Source organism: Heptranchias perlo, unplaced genomic scaffold, assembly GCF_035084215.1.
Source record: "Heptranchias perlo isolate sHepPer1 unplaced genomic scaffold, sHepPer1.hap1 HAP1_SCAFFOLD_49, whole genome shotgun sequence".
Lineage (NCBI taxonomy): Eukaryota > Metazoa > Chordata > Chondrichthyes > Hexanchiformes > Hexanchidae > Heptranchias > Heptranchias perlo.
In genome coordinates this window covers 5,446,244-5,466,439 of record NW_027139505.1, presented here as the reverse complement: position 1 = coordinate 5,466,439, position 20,196 = coordinate 5,446,244, and the positions used below count along the sequence as shown (strand labels likewise).

At 41.6% G+C, this 20,196-nt stretch overlaps 1 long non-coding RNA gene across 1 annotated transcript; it reads left to right on the top strand.

Annotated features, from left to right (window-relative positions):
• The first annotated feature begins 8,269 nt into the window (after positions 1-8,269).
• LOC137313896 (uncharacterized) lies at positions 8,270-19,061 on the top strand. The gene is made up of 3 exons (XR_010961108.1): positions 8,270-8,360; positions 16,939-17,034; positions 18,895-19,061. It is a non-coding gene; the product is annotated as an uncharacterized lncRNA (long non-coding RNA).
• Positions 19,062-20,196: the final 1,135 nt, after the last annotated feature.

Here is a 20,196-nt window from a genome sequence, read left to right as displayed (position 1 = left end):
ATTCAGATAAAGAACCTTTAATTTTGCCATTTTACCATTTTTCCTGCTTTGACCTTACTTGTTGTTGCACTATTATTCGTAAACTCTGTCCCTTCCTGCCACACGCTGCTTATCATTCCCAAAGCCACTACACTGTTCTATTGTCTTAACTTTTCGAATTAGATTTCTAAATTTCCCTTGACCTGATCCCTCCCCCTTTTTAGTTTAAAGCCCTATCTACAGCCCTAGTTGTTCGAATCGTCAGGACGCTGGTCCCAGTCCAGTTCAAGTGTAGCTCGTCCCGTCGGAACAGCTCCCTCTTTCCCCAGTACTGGTGCCAGTGCCTCATGAAAGGAAACCCCTTCCTCTCACACCGCTCTTTAAGCCACGCATTTAACTCTATTATCTGTCTGTCCCGATAACAACTTGGATGTGGCTTAGGTAGCATTCCAGAGATTATTCCCTTTGAGGTTCTGCTTATTAATTTAGACACTAGCTCCTCAAACTGTCTCAGCAAACCTCATCCTTAGTCCTACCTATGTCGTTGGTTGCTACGTGGATCACGACAACTGGATCCTCCCCCTCATGCTCCAAGTTATTTTCCAGCCTTGAGGAAATATCCTTAACCCTGGCACCGGGCTGGCAACACAGCCTTCGGGACTCGCGGTCGCGGCTGCACGAAATAATATATATCACCCTGACTATATTGTCACCTATCACTACCACAATCCTTTTTACTCCTCCCACTTGAATGGCCTCCTGTACCACAGTGCCGTGCTCAGTTTGCCCATCTTCCCTGAGGCCTTGCTCTCATCCATACATGTACCAAGTACCTCATGCCTGTTAGACAAGTTAAAGGGCTGAGTCTCCTCCATCACTAGAACCTGGATCTACATGCCTGCCTCACTCGCAGTCACAACATCTTTCCCTCAACGCTGAATGAATCTAAACTACTACCTAATCTATGGGGTGCGACTGCTTCCTGGATCAAAGTGCTCGGGTAACTCTCCCCCGACATGAAGCATCGTAAAGTCTGCAGCTCGGACTCCAGCTCAACAACCCTGAGCTGAAGCTCCTCGAGCTGCAGACACTTACTGCAGATGTGGTTTCCGGGTATCATGCTGCTCTCCACCAACTCCCACATGCTGTAATTACCACACACCACTTGCCCCGTCATTGCTTGTCGAACCAGAAATTATTCATATACCTTATCATGCCTTTAATCTCTAGCTATTCTTAGTTTTATTTACTCATTAATTTATATCGTTGAATCTATTGATTTAAGTTCTTATTTAAGCCCCTGCCATAAGAGAATGAAAGAAAAAAAAGTAATAGTCACCAACCAATCACCGACCTGCTGACCTGTCACACTTTCAATTTCTGCCTGTGGTGAGTTGACTCCAACTGTGTCTCGCCTTCGCTCCACTCTCGGGCTTTCTGCTTCCGCCACTTTATCGTCTCTAATACACATTGCCTATATTAGACATTGTAGCAGAGGTTCGAGGATTTTCAGGCCTATTTCAGGCCTATTATCGGTTTCAGGCCTATTTTATACATTGTTGTACAGATTTGAGATGTTTCAGACCTATTTTAGATATTGCAACAGAGGTTCTCGATATTTCAGGACAAATTTATACATTGCTGTAGAGATTAGAGATGTTCCAGGCCAATATCAGTTATTGTAGCAGAGGTTCGAGATGTTTCAGGCCTAATTTCTGCATTGTTTTAGAGGCTAGGGATGTTTCAGGACTTTTTTAGACATTGTCGCAGAGGTTGGAGTAGTGTCAAATCTATTTTATACAATGTTTTGGAGATTAGAGGTGTCGCAGGCCTAATATGACAGATGTTTCAGATGTATGTTAGAAAGAAATAGGAGCAGGAAAAGGAAAAAAACAGCACCTCAAGCCTGGTCCACCATTCGATAAGACCATGGCTGATCGTTTACCGCAACTCCCCTCTCACGCTCTTTCCCCATATCTCTTGATTCCTTTAGAGTCCAAAAATATATTAATCTCAGCCTTGCATATATTCAGCGACAGCGAATCCACCGCCCGCTGGGTAGAGAATCCCAAACATTAATGAGCCCCTGAGTAATGAAATTCCTCCTCATCTCAGTCCTGAATGTCTGACCCCTGATCCTGAGCCTATGTCCAGTAGTTCCAGACACTCCAGACAGGGGAAACATCCTCTCAGCATCGACCCTGTTAAACCCTCTTAGAATCTTATATGTTTCAATGAGGTCACCTCTCATTCTTCTAAATACATTATTGTAAACGGTAGAGATGCTTCAGGTCTATTTTATGCATGGTGGTAGAGATTAGACATGTTTCGGTTCCACATTGTTGTTGAGATTAGACACGTTTCAGGCCCATGTTATTCATTGTTTTCGAGATTAGAGAGTTTTCCGGCCGATGTTACAGAATGTTGCAGAAATTACAGATGTTTCAGGCATATGTTATACATTGTTGCAAAGATTACAGATGTTTTAGGCCTATGTTCTACTTTTTTGTAGACTTCTTTGGTATCCCTCCCTTGTGTCACTGCATCTTTCCTTTTGTTTTACTTTGTGTCACTTTACTCTCTCAGAGTTAATGTTGTTTCCATTTGACATTAACTTGCAGAGGTCTCTGAACAGTCATTGCTTTGAAGGTGAGTGATTTTTCTTTTAGCAGGTTACAGTTGTTCATGAGATTCATTGTCTGAAACGGAAGAATCTGGGCTGGGAATCGATTTTGTTGTTTCAAACCCCCATTCAAAGCAAAACAAAGTGCGCTAAGGACTTTCTCTACCTGTTTCTTTTGCAACGGACTCGGACCGAGGAGCAGATCTCAGCTCCGCCGAAAGTCTCCTTTTTGCTGTAACAGACGGGGAAGCTGAATTCAAAGCTGCGCCGACGGCTCCAGGTGGTCGGGGAGGGGCGGAGAGTGGACGGGGAGCTCGGTTAGACGCATTACCCAAAGTGCCGAACAACTGATTCCTGCACCGGATATTGAACTAGCCCCTGTGTTTATTTTGCATTAACTGAATGTTGCAAGATGAAGAAATGCTCAGATAAAACGCAGCTGCAATAAAAGCTTTATTCTGAAACAACCAGTGAAATAAACGGCAGCTTTGAAAAGCAACGTCCGATGACAAAATGTGAGCAAATGGAAATTGCACTCTCACAAATCAGTTGGACAAGCAGCAGCCTTCTGGATTGTGCATTGAATTCCCCGGTATTTCCCTCCGGTACGGGCGAAATTATGATTGACAGCTGCTGGCTGTATACTGCAAGAAAAGTGCGGGGATTTATTGTTTACATTGTTGATACCACTGACAGTATCTGTGCTGATTATAGATTTGATATTACCGGCATTATCTGTACTGATTACAGAGCTGATGTTACTGACAACATCTACGATGATTATACAGCTGACATTACTGACAGTGTCATTGTTGCTTGTAGAGCTGTTCTTACTGACTGTATCTGTTCTGAATATAGAGCTGTTATGAATGACATTATCTGTAATGATTATAGAGCTTCTATTTCTATAGTTTATGGGCGGATTATAGAGCTGCCATTAATAGCAGTATCTTTGCTGAATTTCCAGTATCTTTTACTGACCGTATCTGTGTTGCTTGTAGAGCTGCTCTACTGGCAGTATCTGTGCTGATAAAAGAGCTGATATTATTGACAGTATCTGTACTTATTAGAGAGCTGATATTACTGACAGTATTTGAATTGATTATGGAGCTGATATTATTGGCAGTATCTGCACTTATTATCGAGCTGTAATTACTGACAGTATCTGTACTGATTATAGAGCTGATATTATTGACAGTATCTGTACTAATTATAGAGCTGATATTAGTGACAATATCTGTACTGATTATAGAGCTGATATTATTGACAGTATCTGTACTGATTATAGCGCTGATATTACTGACTGCATCCGGGCTCAATATAGCGCTATTATTATTGACAGTATCTCTGCTCAATATAGGGTTGATATTACTGACAGTATCCCTGCTCAATATATGTTTAATATTAATGACACTATCTGCATTGATGAACGAGCTGGTGTAATAAAAATTTTCATTCAATAACATAGAATTGTACAGCTCAGGAACAGCCCACTTTGCCCAACAGGTCTGTGCCTGGATTTATGCTCCACACGAGCGTTCTCCCACATACTTCATCGCACCCTATCAAATTATATTTCAATGCTAGCCCCCTCATGTATATATCTACCTTCCCCTTAAATGCACCTGCACTTTTCGACTCAACCATTCCATGTGGTAACGAGTTGCACATTCTCACCACTCTCTGAGTAAATGTCTCTCCTTAATCCAACCTTGGTTTCATCAGTAACCATTTTAAATTCATGGTCTCTAGTTTTGGACTGCCCCCAAGGTGAAACATGCGCTCTAGGTCTACCCTAAGGAACCCCTTCCGAATATAAAAAACATCTATCAGATCATCTATCAGTCTTCTCCCCAATAGAGAAAAAATCCACAGCCTGTTCAGTCTCTCCTGATATTGTTGCAGAAATAATGCATTACCAAGTGACGCCAGGAATGAAAGGAAATTATTGCCGGACAGGAACAATCCAGGCCATAATCTTCTCCCTTAGGACCGGATTAATGCAGGCAATCTCGGCACATTCCGGTAGAAGGGGTATTTAAATCTGCACTAATAAAATGTCCGGAGCCGGCAGGCTGTATTTGTATATTGCTGCGTTTAAAGCAGATCAGTTAGAAGGACTGCACTGTCAAACTCAACCTTCTGTACAAGTGTTGCCTTGTCCTGCCAGGTGGGTGCGGGAGAACTGCTGTGACTCGCCCGGCAGAGGCGGAGACTCCGAAACGGCGCCAGAGAGTGCGATGTCCTGACCTGTCTCACTGTTAGTCGACTGAACAAGTTTATTATGATAACGTGAGTTTTCGGGGACGAGGAGGTGGTGGGGGGGAGGCGCTTTGGTGGTGAATTGCTGTCCAGAATCCTGAACACATCAGGTTAGCATTTCGGCAGATACAAAAAGCATCAAATTCAGGAACTCAGCATTTAAAATCTGGAGATACAGAATCTCTTGAACTGAACTTTTAACCGTCCCCGAAATAAAGTTGGAGATTGATTACAGGGTTTCACTGTTTAATTCTGACTGGACACAGGGTGGAACAGTGGGTGTGTTTACCAAACTATATTTAACAAACTTTACCTTCCAATCTCTCGTACCGATTATCTGATCTTTACTCCCCTGGAATTCTGCGAAGTTCACCACACGGACTGCAGCAGTTCAAGATGGCGGCTCACCACCACCTTCTCAATGGCAATTAGGGATGGGCAATAAATGCCGGCCCTGCTAGCGATTCCCACATCCCATGAACGAATAAGAAAAATAAAGAACAGATGGAGCTCAGCCTTAAATAAAACCAAGCAGTCACAGCCCATTTGTTTCGGGTACAGTGTAGACACATCCGTCCGAGGAGAAAGGAAAGCCACCCAAAGCTACAATTCCCTGAATGACTAAAGGGATAGAGGTTAAAAGGAAACAGGAAACGGAGGCTTAAGACGAATGTAAGGTTCATGATACAGTTGAGAACCAGGCTGAATACAGAAAGAACAGAGGCGATCTCAAGAAAAGGGAATAAGAGGGGCAAAAAGATAGATTCAGTAGTAACTTTCAAAGGGGAATTGGATATAAACTTGAAGGGAAAATTTAGAGGGCTATGGGGAAAGAGCAGGGGAAAGGGACTAATCGGATAGCTCTTTCAAAGAGCCAGCACAGGCATCATGGGCCGAATGGACTCCTCCTGTGCTGTACCTACTATGAAACTACGATACACCCATTTAAATGCAACGTACACACCATCCAGTGCTGATGCCATTGGACAGAATCTATGGTTAACCGTCACTTTCATCAAATGCTGGAATTCATAATCCAGCACATCTGGGAACATAGGAACAGAAGTAGGCCATTCACCTCCTCGAATCTGTTCTACCATTTTGTTAGATCATGGCTGTTGTGTACCTGAATTCTATTTACCTGCACATTATACATTTCGCTTGATATCCTTACCGAAAAAAATCTGCCTCTTTCAGTCTTCAAAATTTCAGTTGACCCAGAATCCATAACTTATCGGAGGAAGGAAATCCACATTTCCAGTAAACTTTGTGTGAAAAAGTGCGTCACTATTTCACTCCTGAACGGCCGAGCGCTAATTTTAATATTGTGCCTCTTTGTCCTGGACTCCTCCATCAGAGGAAATGCCTTCTCTGTATCTAATGAGTGTGAGGTATTATAGTTTGGTTGGTAAAAAAGGGTCACATACTGCTTGGATAATAAGTGTCTAAATAGGATAGAGGAGCAGAGGGTTCTGGCGGTACAGATATAGAAATCACTAGCTGTTGCGATGCAGGTTAATAAGGCCATAAAAAAGCAAGTTATGCACTGAGTTTTTTTCTCGAAGGATAGACTTTTAAAGCAGAGACGTTAAATTTGTACAGAACCCCGGTTAGGCCACACTTGGATTATTGTGAACAGTTCTGGTCTCCATATTATAAAAATGACATAGGGGCACTGGAGAAAGTGCAAAAAATAACTACTCGGACGACACCAGAACTGAGAAGTTATACCTATCAGGAAAGATTGAGCAACATGGGGCTTTTTTTCCCTTGCAAAAGGAAGATGGAGTGGTGGCCTGTGAGAGGTCTTTAAGATTATCTAAGGGTTTGCGAGGGTGGTCGGAGAGAAGATGAAACCAGAACTCGGGACCATAAATATAAAATAGTCACCAATTAATATAACATGGAATTCAGCGGGAATGTCTTTAACCAGAGAGTGATTGGAATGTGGAACTCACTGCCACAAGGAGTAGTTGGGGCGACTGGCATTTAAACGAAGCTAAATAAAGTCATTGAGGCGAAAGGAATAGCGGGATATGCTGATCGGGGTAGATTAGGGAGGAGGTTCGTGTGGAGCATGGAGCTTTTCTGCCGAATGACCTGTTTCTGTGCTGCACGTTCTATATAATTCTATGAAATTGCATATGGAATCGTTTTATCATTATGGAAATTTCATTTAATGCACTCTGAATCCATGAAAACCCAGAATTGATCCAAATTGTGCATTTAACAATGTATTTAATGATATGTACTGTTCGTTTGAAGATTTTTGTTTGAATGAATAAAACTCCGCTTCAATCAGCGATAGATTGAAACAAGCTGTGGAGGGAGAGTTCACAAGAAGATAAATGTTGGGGATTGTTTGTTTCCGCCGCTTCAGGCTGTGTCTCCGGCCCGAATGAAACCTCAATCCTGGTCAAAAAACAAGAGTGGAATTCGTGAGAAAGGGGGAAATATCGCAATCTATACCTGGGATTGATCACAACAATCCGTCTCTCTGAATTATCACCACAATCTGTCCCTGGGAATGATCACAACAATCCGCCACTCGGAATTATCACCACAATCTGTCCCTGGGATTGATCACTACAATCCGTCCCTCGGAATTATCACCACAATCTATCCCTGTGTTTGATCACAACAATCCGCCCCTCTGAATTATCACCACAATCTGTCCCTGGGATTGATCACAACAATCCGCCCCTCGGAATTAACACCACAATTTGTCATCAAACACTTTCTCTCTTCGGAAACTTCCAACCCGGGGTGGGGCTATTTATTACTGTCTGTGAACCCCCTCAAAATGAGAGCAATCCAATCTTTACACCAGGAATGGTCCATTCCGGATTTAATAACGTAACTGGTGTATCTGCTGAATATTTACTGTGATCAATTTAACTGTTGAAAGTCAGTACTCATTCCCCCAGTGAATGAGGTGATTGATGCTCAACGATAGTTTAATTCGGCGGTTAAATTGTTAATGTCCTCACTTGCAGAAACAGCCTCTCCTCAGCTCACTGACGAAACACTGGCTCTTTGCCCCAGGGTTGAAGCCCAAATATTAGAAAATCGATGGATCTTCAGTAAACAATGTCCCTGATGCAAATATAACAATTTATTTCCAACAAAGTATCTGTTTTACTGAACTTCCCTGGAACAAGATGAGAAAAAGTATAATTTAAAACAGACTTTGTTCACAATTGACTTTGCAGCGAATTGTCAACTTGGTTCGATTTGATTCAACCAGAAAAGCCGCTCCCTGTTCTGAAACAAATGAGGAATGTTTGTGTTGAAATCCATCCTGATGTCTGGCAGCAGCTTTCACGGAGGGCGGAGCTCTGAATCTCACATAACAAGGATCAGTTCAAATTCCCAAGTTGTGAACTGCTAAAATGAAGCAAAGAACGTGTGCTCGATTGATTACAATGAAATAACAAGGATATAATTTGAAAATCTACACCGACATTGCGGGACGGAAAATACTTGCGGGGTCAAGGTAAGGTTAATATAGTGTCAATTTGTTTTTTAATAAACTTTTTCTGCCCCTTCCTCTTTTCTAAAGCCGATTTCCCGCGGTCAGATATGTTCCCTGGCGTCGGGAGCTCTCGATTCCTCGCGGATGGAACAATTCACTAATTGTTCGCTCAGACACTGACTGAAGGCCCGGTATTTCACACAGCGAATTTCAGGGCTTATCCCTTGATGCACCCCACCAATCTCCCCACAGACACATTTTAAAGCGGTTACAGGAGAGAAAGCCGGAACACGAACTCTGGAGATTTGCACCATCCCAGTCCAGCGGTGCCTCCACCCCATGTTAGAATTTCAATTTCAGTAAACAGGGGTGCGAAACTGTCCGTTCTCACTCTATATGCATTTATTTTTAAGTGTAACACTGGCTCTTTTTACTCACTGAGCTGTTTTGTGCCCGGGACAATTTATTGAACTGATCAAAGAGTGATCGAACACACAGTTCAGCTCAGGAAAGGGTTAACACATTCGCAATGGCCGATTCTTGCTCTCCGTCTGGCACCTGGAAAATCAGCCAATGGTTACCCGAGGCCAGGACTGAACGTGATCCAATCAGAGGATAGGAGCAACGTCGGAGCGAACACGTGTGCCTGATTAATTATAATTAATTGGTTTAATGCGAATTAGATGGGAGAATGGAGCAGGGACTTCTGCTTTCTCGAAAATATTTTATTGAGTATGTTAATTGTTAAACTGGCTCAATTGAAGAAGGAAAGGCCGCAACCTTCAGACAGAAACAAAGTTCAGGAATGTTTTAAAGGGAAACCTGTTCAGGGCTGAAACCATCTTTCACACAGATCGGTGCTTCCTGATCGTTAATCTTGGTAATTTGAGATGTTAATTTTAATATCAACAGTTCGGAGGGTCCGATCAGAAAACTTTAAATTAAAAAAAAACTAAATTTCCCAGCAGTCGGTAGCCCCATTACTAATCTTTATATCAAAAGTAACCACTGAAATTACCAACAGGGAGGAGAGTCCATCACTAATCTTTCCATAAAAAGTAACAACTCAGTTTACCAACAGGTAGGAGGGTCCATCACTAATCTTTAGATAAAAACTAATTACTGAAATTACCGACAGGTTAGAGGGCCCCATTACTAATCTTTATATAAAAAGCAACGATTGAAATTACCAACGGGGAGGAGGGTCCATCACTAATCTATATATAAACAGTAACCACTTACATTACCAACAGCGAGGATGGTCCATCACTAATCTTTATATAAAAAGTAATTACTGAAATTACCAACACTAATTTTTATACAAAAAAGTAACTACTGCATTTACCAACAGGTAGAGGGTCCATCATTGATTTTTTTTTATCGAAAGTAAACACAGAAATTACCAACCGTAAGGAAGGTCCATCACTCATCTTTAAATAAAATGTAACCACTGAAATTACCAATATGGAAGCGGGTCCAACAATAAACGTTATATAAAAAGTAACCACCAAGATTACCAACAGGGAGGATTTTCCATCACTATTTTTATACAAAAGTTTCAACTGGAATTACCAATAGGAAGGAGGGTCCATTACTAAACGTTATATAAAAAGTAACGACTGAAATTACCAATATGAAGGAGGGTCCGACAATAAACTTTATAAAAAAAGTAACCACTAATGTTACCAACAGGTAGGAGTGTCCATCACTAATTTTTATATAAAAGTAACAACTGGAATTACCAATAGGAAGGAGGGTCCATCACTAATCTTTATTAAAAAAGTAACAGCTGAAATTACCAACAGGGAGGAGGGTCCATCACAATTTTTTTTCTAAAAAGTAACTGCTCAAATTTCCAACAGGTGGAAGAGTCCATATTAATCTTTATATAAAAAGTAACAACTCAATTTACCAACTGGTATGAGGGTTCATTACTAAAATTTAAATAAAAAGTAACTACTGAAATTAACAACATGGAGGAGGGCCCATCATTAATTTTCATATGGAAAGTAACCACGGAAATTATCAAAAGGAAGGAGGGTCCTATACTTTTATTTCAAAGGTTGCAAGTGAGATTACCAACAAGTAGGAGGGTCCATCACTAATCTTTATACATGAAGTACAAAGTCAAATTACCAACAGGTCGTCGGGTCCATCACTAATCTTTATATATAAAGTATATGGGGATAGAGCAGGATAAAGGGTCTAATTGGATCGCTCTTTCAAAGAGCCAGCACAGGCATCAAGGGCAGAATGGACTCTGCTGTGCTGTACGAACGGTCATACTACAATACACACATTTCAAGGCACTGTACAAACCATCCAGTGATGATGCCATTGTGCAGAACCTATGGTTAACCTTCACATTCACCAAATGCTGGAATTCATAATCCAGCACATATGCGAACATAGGAACAGGAGTAGGCCATTCAGCCCCTCGAATCTGTGCTCCCATTGAATTAGATTATGGCTGCTCTGCACCTGAATTCTATTTACCTGCCCTTTATCCATTTCGCTTGATAACCTTACCTGAATAAAATCTGCCGCTTTCAGTCTTCAAAATTTCAGTTGACCCAAAATCCATAACCTATCGGAGGAAGGAATTCCACATTTCCAGTAAACTTTGCGCGAAAAAGTGCGTCACTATTTCACTCCTGAACGGCCGAGCGCTAATTTTAATATTGTGCCTCTTTGTCCTGGACTCCTCCATCAGAGGAAATGCCTTCTCTGTATCTAATGATTGTGAGGTATTATTTTTTGGTTGGTAAAAGAGGGCCACATACTGCTTGGAGAATAAGTGTCTAAATAGGATCGAGGAGCAGAGGGTTCTGGTGGTACAGATATAGAAATCACTAGCTGTAGCTATGCAGGTTAATAAGGCCATAAAACAGCAAATCAAGCACTGAGTTTGTTCTCGAAGGATAGACTTATAAAGCAGGCAAGTTAACTTAAATTTGCACAGAACCCCGGTTAGGCCACACTTGGATTATTGTGAACAGTTCTGGTCTCCATATTATAAAACTGACATAGAGGCACTGGAGAAAGTGCAAAAAATGACGACTCGGACGACACCAGAAATGAGAAGTTATACCTATCAGGAAGGATTGGGCAACATGGGGCTCCTTTCCCTTGCAAAAGTAAGATGGAGTTGTGGCCTGTGAGAGGTCTTTAAGATTATCTAAGGGTTTGCGAGGGTGGACGGAGCGAAGATGAAACCAGAACTCGGGACCATAAATATAAGATAGTCACTAATAAATCCAATATGGAATTCAGAAGGAATGTCTTCAACCAGAGAGTGGTTGGAATGTGGAACTCACTGCCACAAGGAGTAGTTGAGGCGACTCGCATTTAAAGGAAGCGAAATTAAGTCATTGAGTCGAAAGGAATAGAGGGTCATGCTGATAGGGGTAGATGAAGGGCGGAGGTTAGTGTGGAGCATGGACCTTTTCTGCCGAATGACCTGTTTCTGTGCTGCACGTTCTATATAATTCTATGAAATTGCATATGGAATCCTTTTATCATTATGGAAATTTCATTTAATGCACTCTGACTCCATGAAAACCCAGAATTGATCCAAATGGTCCATTTAACAATGTATTTAATGACATGTACTGTTCGTTTGAAGCTTTTTGTTGGAATGAATAAAACTCCGCTTCAATCAGCGATAGATTGAAACAAGCTGTGGAGGGAGAGTTCACATGAAGATAAATGTTGGGGATTGTTTGTTTCCGCCGCTTCAGGCTGTGTCTCCGGCCCGAATGAATCCTCAATCCTGGTAAAAAAACAAGGGGGGAATTAGAGAGAAAAGGGTAAATATCACAATCTATCTCTGGGATTGATCACAACAATCAGTCTCTTTGAATTATCACCACAATCTGTCCCTGGGATTGATCACAACAATCCGCCCCTCCGAATTATCACCACAATCTGTCCTTGGGATTGATCACAACAATCCGCCCCTCGGAATTATCACCACAATCTGTCCATGGGACTGATCATAACAATCTGTCCCTCGGAATTATCACCGCAATCTATCCCTGGGATTGATCACAACAATCCGTCCCTCGGAATTATCACCACAATCTGTCGCTGGGATTGATCACAACAATCCGTCCCTCTGAATTATCACCACAATCTATCCCTGGGATTGATCACAACAATCCGTCCCTCTGAATTATCACCACAATCTGTCCCTGGGATTGATCACAACAATCCGCCACTCGCAATTATCATCACAATCTGTCCCTTGGATTGATCACCACAATCCGTCCCCCTGATTTATCACCACCATCTGTCCCAGAGATTCATCATGACAATCCGCCCCTCGGAATTATCACCACAATCTGTCCCTGGGATTGATCACAACAATCTGTCCCTCTGAATTATCACCACAATCTGTCCCTGGGATTGTTCACAACAATCCGTCCCTCGGAATTATCACCACAATCTGTCCCTGGGATTGATCACAACAATCCGCCCCTCGGAATTATCACCACAATCTGTCCCTGGGATTGATCACCACAATCTGTCCCTGGGATTGTTCACAACAATCCGTCCCTCGGAATTATCACCACAATCTGTCCCTGGGATTGATCACAACAATCCGTCCCTCGGAATTATCACCACAATCTGTCCCTGGGATTGATCACCACAATCTGTCCCTGGGATTGTTCACAACAATCCGTCCCTCGGAATTATCACCACAATCTGTCCCTGGGATTGATCACAACAATCCGCCCCTCGGAATTATTACCACAATCTGTCATCAAACACTTTCTCTCTTCGGAAACTTCCAACCCGGGGAGGGGCTAATCATTACCGTCTGTGAACCCCATCAAAATGAGGGCAATCCAATCGTTATACGAGGAATGGTCCTTTTCCGGATTTAACAATGTAACTGGTGTAACTGCTGAATATTTACTGTGATAAATGTAACTGTTGAAACGCAGTACTCATTCCCCCAGTGATTGAGGTGATAGTTTAATTCGGCGGTTAAATGGTTAATGTCCTCACTTCCAGAAACAGCCTCTCCTCAGCTCACTGACGAAACACTCGCTCTTGGCCCCAGGGTGGAAGCGCAATCATTAGAAAATCGATGGGTCTTCAGTAAACAATGACACTGATACAAATGTAACAATTTATTTCTGACAAAGTATCCGTTTTACTGAACTTCCCCGGAACAAGAAGAGAAAAAGTAAAATTTATAGCTGACTTTGTTCACAATTGACTTTGCAGCGAATTGTCAACCCGGTTCGATTTGATTCAACCAGAAAGGCCGCTCCCTGTTCTGAAACAAATGAGGAATGTTTGTGTTGAAATCCATCCTGATGTCTGACAGCAGCTTTCACGGAGGGCGGAGCTCTGACACTCACATAACAAGGATCAGATCAAATTCCCAAGTTGTGAACTGCTAAAATGAAGCAAAGGACGTGTACTTGATTGATTACAATGAAATGACAAGGATATTGTTTGCAAAATCGACACGGACATTGAGGGATGAAAAATCTTGTGTCAATTTGTTTTTTAATTAATTTTTTCTGCCCCTTCCTCTTTTCTAAAGCCGATTTCCCGCGATCAGATATGTTCCCCTGGCGTACGGAACTCTCGATTCCTCGCGGATGGAACAATTCACTAATTGTTCGCTCAGACACTGACTGAAGGCCGGCAATTTTTCACCGGTAATTTCAGGCTTTATCCCTTCATACCCCACCAATCTCCCCACAGACACATTTTAAAGCGGTTACAGGACAGAAAGCAGGAACACGAACTCTGGAGATTTACACCATCCGAGTCCAGCGCTGCCTGCTCCACATGTTAATATTTGATATTCACTAAACAGGGGTGAGAAACTGTCCGTTCACACTCTATATGCATTTATTTTTAACTGTGACAATGGCTCTTTTTACTCACTGAACTGTTTTGTGCCCGGTACAACTTGTTGAACTGATCAAAGACTGATCGAACACACAGTTCAGCTCAGTGAATTGTTAACACATTCGCAATGGCCGATTATTGCTCTCTGCCGGGCACCTGGAAAATCAGCCTATGGTTACCCGAGGCCGGACTGAACGTGATCCAATCACAGGATAGGAGCAAAGGAGGAGATAAAACTTGTTCCTGATTAATTTCTCATTCATTCATTTAATGCGAATTAGATGGGAGAATGGAGCAGGGACTTCTGTTTTTTTCGAAAATATGTTATTGAAGATGTTATTTGTTAAACTGGCTCAACTGAAGAAAGAGACGCTGCTCCCTTCAGACAGAAACACACTTCAGGAATGTTTTGAAGGGAAATCTGTTCAGGGCTGAAACCATCTTTCACACAGATCGGTGTTTCCTGATCGTTAATCTTGGGAAGTTGAGATGTTGCTTTTAATATCAACAGTTAGGAGGGTCCGATCACAAAACTTTATATAAAAAGTAACACTCAATTTACCAGCAGTAGGTCGCCCCATCACTAATCTTTATATAAAAAGTAACTACTGAAATTACCAACAGGTATGAGGGTCCATCACTGGTCTATACATAAAAAGTAACAACTCAATTTACCAACAGGTAGGAGGGTCGATTACTAATCTTTATATAAAAAGTAACGACTGAAATTAACAACATGGAGGAGGATCCATCACTCGTCTTTATAGAAAAAGCAAATGCTGAAATTACCAACAGGGAGAAGGGTCCATCACTAATCTTTGACTAAACAGTAACCACTTTCATTTCCAACAGGGAGGATGGCCCATCATTAATCTTTATATAAAAAGTAATTACTGAAATTGGCAACACTAATTTTGATATAAAAAATAACTACTGCATTTGCCAACAGGTAGAGGGTCCATCATTGATCTTTTTAAAGAAAGTAAACACCGAAATTACCAACAATTAGGAAGGTCCATCACTAATCATTATATGAAAAGTAAGGACTGAAATTACCAACATTGACGAGGGTCCAACGATAAACTTTATATAAAAAGTAACCACTAAGAATACCAACAGGTACGAGTGTCCATCACTAATTTTTGAATGAAAGAAACAACTGGAATTACCAATAGGAAGGAGACTCCATCACTAATCTTGATATAAAAAGTCACTGCTGAAAATGCCAACAGGTCAGAGCATCCATCACTAATCTTTATCCAAAAAAGTAACTACTGAAATTACCAACAGGCAGAAGAGTCCACACTAAACTTTTTATAAAAAATAACAATTCAATTTACCAACAGGTAGGTGCGTCCATCACTAATCTTTAAATAAAAATTAAGTATTGAAATTACCAACAGGCAGAAGGATCCATCACTAATCTTTATATAAAAAGTAACTACTGAAATTGCCACCAGGTATTGGGTGCATCACTTATATTAATATAAAAAGTAACTCCGCAAAATACCAACAAGGAGGAGGGTCCATCACTATTTTTTGTTTAAAAAGTAACTGCTCATATAACAAACAGCTCGGAGTGACCATCACCAATCTCTATATAAAAAGCATCGACTGAAAATACCAACAGGTCGGATGGTCCATCATTAAACCTTATATAAAAAGTAACTATTGAAATTATAAAAAGTTAGGAAAGTCCATCAATAATTTCGCAAAAAGAGCAACTTCACAATTTAATCTGACACTAGTGTCAGCGAATAACTTCAACTAGTTTGAAGAAATTACTGACTGAGATTAATCGTTTTTACATTTCCACAGTGTGGTAACGATAATACAGTGACTGACTAATAGTTTGATTAGTTGCTCTTGCCTGTGCGCACACAGAGGGAGGCACACGCACAAGTGGACTATTATGATTGTAAAATTGCCGTCGAATCTACAACTTATATATTTGTGCTTTTTTCTGAGATTGTAAGACCCCTACAAACAGTACAACAATCAATGTGCAGCACCTGTTTAAAGTTACACAATTCATAACATTATACATTAGTGTTAATATTCGTAGAACGGTGGAAAATTCCTCACCTCCAACATTAATCAGGTCCTGATACCATGAGAGATATGGTAAATATATCCAAATGGAAGCACCAACCAAAACACATCTCCATGAACATACGGACAATGTCAGTACCCATCGAGAGCAGAGAAATCATACCAAGCTCCATTTGGGTGTGTAGATAGATATCAGGTTCATAAAATAACAGAAATTAATATCAAAACTCAACAAATCAAAAATATTTAAAAAACAAATCTGTGAATAAAATAATACAAAAGCGCCAGACTGGGTAAAACTGAGTGAAGGATCATTTAATTCATCACCTCGCTCCATATTGCCCTCCAGAATATTCACTTCCTCAGGAATAAGTCTGGTGCTGGCCTGCACCGTAAGTAAATCTTACTAAATGGTGCTCCCAGTGCAGAATCTCGGCCGTCGAGAACTGGGTTGTGGAGATCAGCGGGACTCATTGGGTTTCACTGGGCAGCTGTCTGCGCCGCACCTGATGTGGAGAGTTGATCGTAACAGTCGGAAAATGCTCGATCCTAGAGCTAACACCTGTTGTACTAATGGGGAAGGAGGGACTTGATATCACTTTTAACAAGGCAACGTTGCTCCTTCTCATTTTAATATTTCAGTCTAACCCTCCTATTAATATATTTATTACAGAGCATCACAATCTTGGAACGCCTGTCACCACCGAGGCTGAAGGTCCAAACAGGGGTGAAGATCCAACATCTTCAACAAGAATGAGAATAGAAACCGGTAGGCTAAGAACAATCTTTCAAATATCAATTGTGTCCTGATAAACGGTCCAGATCATGAACAAGATCCTATTGCTCAAACAAGAAGAAGAAACCGAGCATATAGAGTGCAGATAAACGAAAGTGAGTGAACTTCTACCGGGCCAGTGCAGACACAGTTGGAGGAATCTCATGACTGGAACTGTCCAATAGACACCTGATGTTATGGACTGTAAGGCGAATAGAAACAGTCACGCAGATTGGTCTTCCTGAGTAACAGCTTGAAACCAGGGAGCAGTGGGAGGCAGGCCGAGCGGGAGAGAGGTGAGAGGCATGTGGGGCACAGGAATAGGAGAGCGAGAGTGGTGCGAGATTCTATAGTCAGGGGAATAAACAGACTCTTCTGCAGCCGTGAGCAGGTCCAAATGATACGTTGCCGCCCTGGTGCCAGAGGGAAGAACTTCCTGGAACAGGTGTGACCATCTCTGGAAAGGAAAGGAGAGCGGAAAATAGTCATGGTCGGAATCAATAACACGGTTATAATTACGTTTTTAAAAGGAATATTAAGATTTGAGTTCTGTACTGAAAAACAAGGCCACAGTGTGGTGATCTCCGAATTGTTTTGCACTGGGCCCTTACTGAGGACAACATGAGTCTGGTGAATTTGTGGCAGCGGGGCTGGAGCAGGAGTGAAGGGTTCATGTTCTTGGGACACTAGGGTGAGTTCAGGAAGAAGGGAAGGGACGGTTACGATCTGAACCAACCAGCAAAAACGGTTTGACAGACTGGGTATATGGAGCAGTGGGAGGGTTTCACCTGATAAGACTGGAGCGTGTGAAATATCCGGATCTGAGACTAGAGAGTGGAAATAATAAAACTGTTGGAGCAGGAACAGATGATTTATGAAATAGTGAAAAGAGATCACCAAGAAAAAAGGAAGGAGGTATTTGAAGTAGTGACAGAAGATGTAACTTGATATCTAAAAATTTAAAAAAACGAGAACGTGTCAACATTCCAGTGAATTGGAGTTCAGATTGTGTGTTATGCCTGTGAATCTCAAATCATTCCAAACACGTTTGGAAAGTCAGACTCTTGAGGGATGTGATCTGGTATCTATCAGACAGGGTTGGATTGGATGAACTTTTGGGACGATATAAATTATTTTCTTCAGTTTCTAAAAATGATGGCAGATGTGAAAATGTTGGTTTCAATGAATCAAGGTATCACAGTAACAAACTAGCTGCAGTAAAAGTATTCCATACAAAGGTGTCGATACAGCATCTTCAGCGAGACTGAGGAGGATGTGGAGCCATATTTCGAGACAACTGTGGAGAAGGATTTGGCTCTGAATTTAATAGCCGAGGTGGATTAATCACTGAGCTCAGAGATAACGCACCCGAGGCTGTGAAAAGGAAGTGAGAGGGCAGATCTGAGGTACTCTGACCACAATTTTTCAAAACTCACAATTTTTGACAACACAATTGTTAATGAAAATATCCAGGTGGACTGAAAGAGACCAAGTAATGTCTGTGTTAAAACAGGGAGAATGTGGCAATCAGATAACTAGAGACCAATTAGACAACGTCATTTGTGGGCAAACTTCTCGAATCTGCAATTTCACGCCGAATCATTTAAGATTCAGTCATGGCTGGAACGGATTAACTGTAGACATTTGACATTGTCTTTGACAAATATGATACAGCCTTTTTGAGACGTGACTATATAGATCAATGGATTGTAAAACCTGCGGTATATATGGGTTTTCAGAAGGTATTTGATAACGTGGCTCACAGGAGGCGTCAACCGTTTGGTGCAAGAGGAAATGTAACCGCCCGGATAGAAGGTCGATAATGTGTTTAGTTTTCTCCATTGTTGTTCACAGACCGAACACTGCGATCACTGAGGTCTTGACAAAGTGCGACGGTTACCAACTGTTCCAGTTGAGGAAATTCTACCGGGACAGACCAGAACAGGCAGTTGAAGAAGGGATGGACGGAGTCAGCACATTGTCAACACTCGAAAGACATTTCAGTGGACAAGAACATCGGGTAAGTGGGAGGGGAACGGGAAGAGTTTGGATTATTTAAACATCACAGAACTAACAGGATATTAGAAATTAGAATCATAGAAGGTAACAGAACAGAAACAGGCCAAACGGTGAAGAAATGTATCAAACTGCAATTATAGTGAATCTGAAACAATGAAAGGCAGTGGTGAAAATGCCCAGCGGATCCGTCAGTATCTGCACAAAGGACAGGGTAATGGTTCGGATACAACTCTTGAGTGGACCGAAAAGAAAATGAAACTCTTTTAGTGGAACTGGGAAAAGGGCAGATCGGAGGCGACAACCAGGAGTCTGAGGGAATTTCATGATTTGACTGAACTGGAATGTAGTTCAGGAAATTAAGGATCTGAGAGGTGAAAAAAATCCCTGCGGAGTAAATGAGAGACATTTCAAGAACAAAAATGTTGAAATGGTTAAAATGTCTAAGATCCGAACAGGGAAACTAATCAAACAAACTGTGGAGAGCGCGAAACAAAGGCCGTGGAGGGTTTTGTTCTCCCCCATTCATCACCGGAGTTTAATTCTGCCTTCAGCGGACTCACAATCCGGGCAGTAGAACTTGCGGTGGAGCGTCACTCCCCGGGAGAGCACTTTAGCAAATTGCATTCCATCAGTCCATAATATTCTGTCAATTACTTTTAATGGAATCGAGGTAAATAGAAGTGAAAATGTGTCAGGATTGTAATGGACGGACGATCTGACACCACCTGCTGAAGGTGGAAATCGAGGCAACCGAGTCACAGAGTTGTGGTAAAGAGGAGCAGGAGGAGGCCATTCGGCCCTTCGAGCCAACTCTGCATTCAATAGGATCATGGCTTGTCCTCCATCTCAATACCATATGCCCGCTTGTCTAAATTTTTACAGTCCGCTTTTATGTTCCATGCAAGTTCACTCTCATAATCTATTTTTCCCTCACAATCAATGTGTCTATGCGCAATATAGCGCTGATATTACTGACAGTATCTGTGCGCAATATAGCGCTGATATTACTGACGGTATCTGTGTTGCTTGTGGAGCTGATATTACTGACAGTGTCTGTGCTCAATATAGCGCTGATATTACTGACAGTGCTTGTACTGATTATGGAGCTGATGTTACTGACAGTATCTTTACTGATTA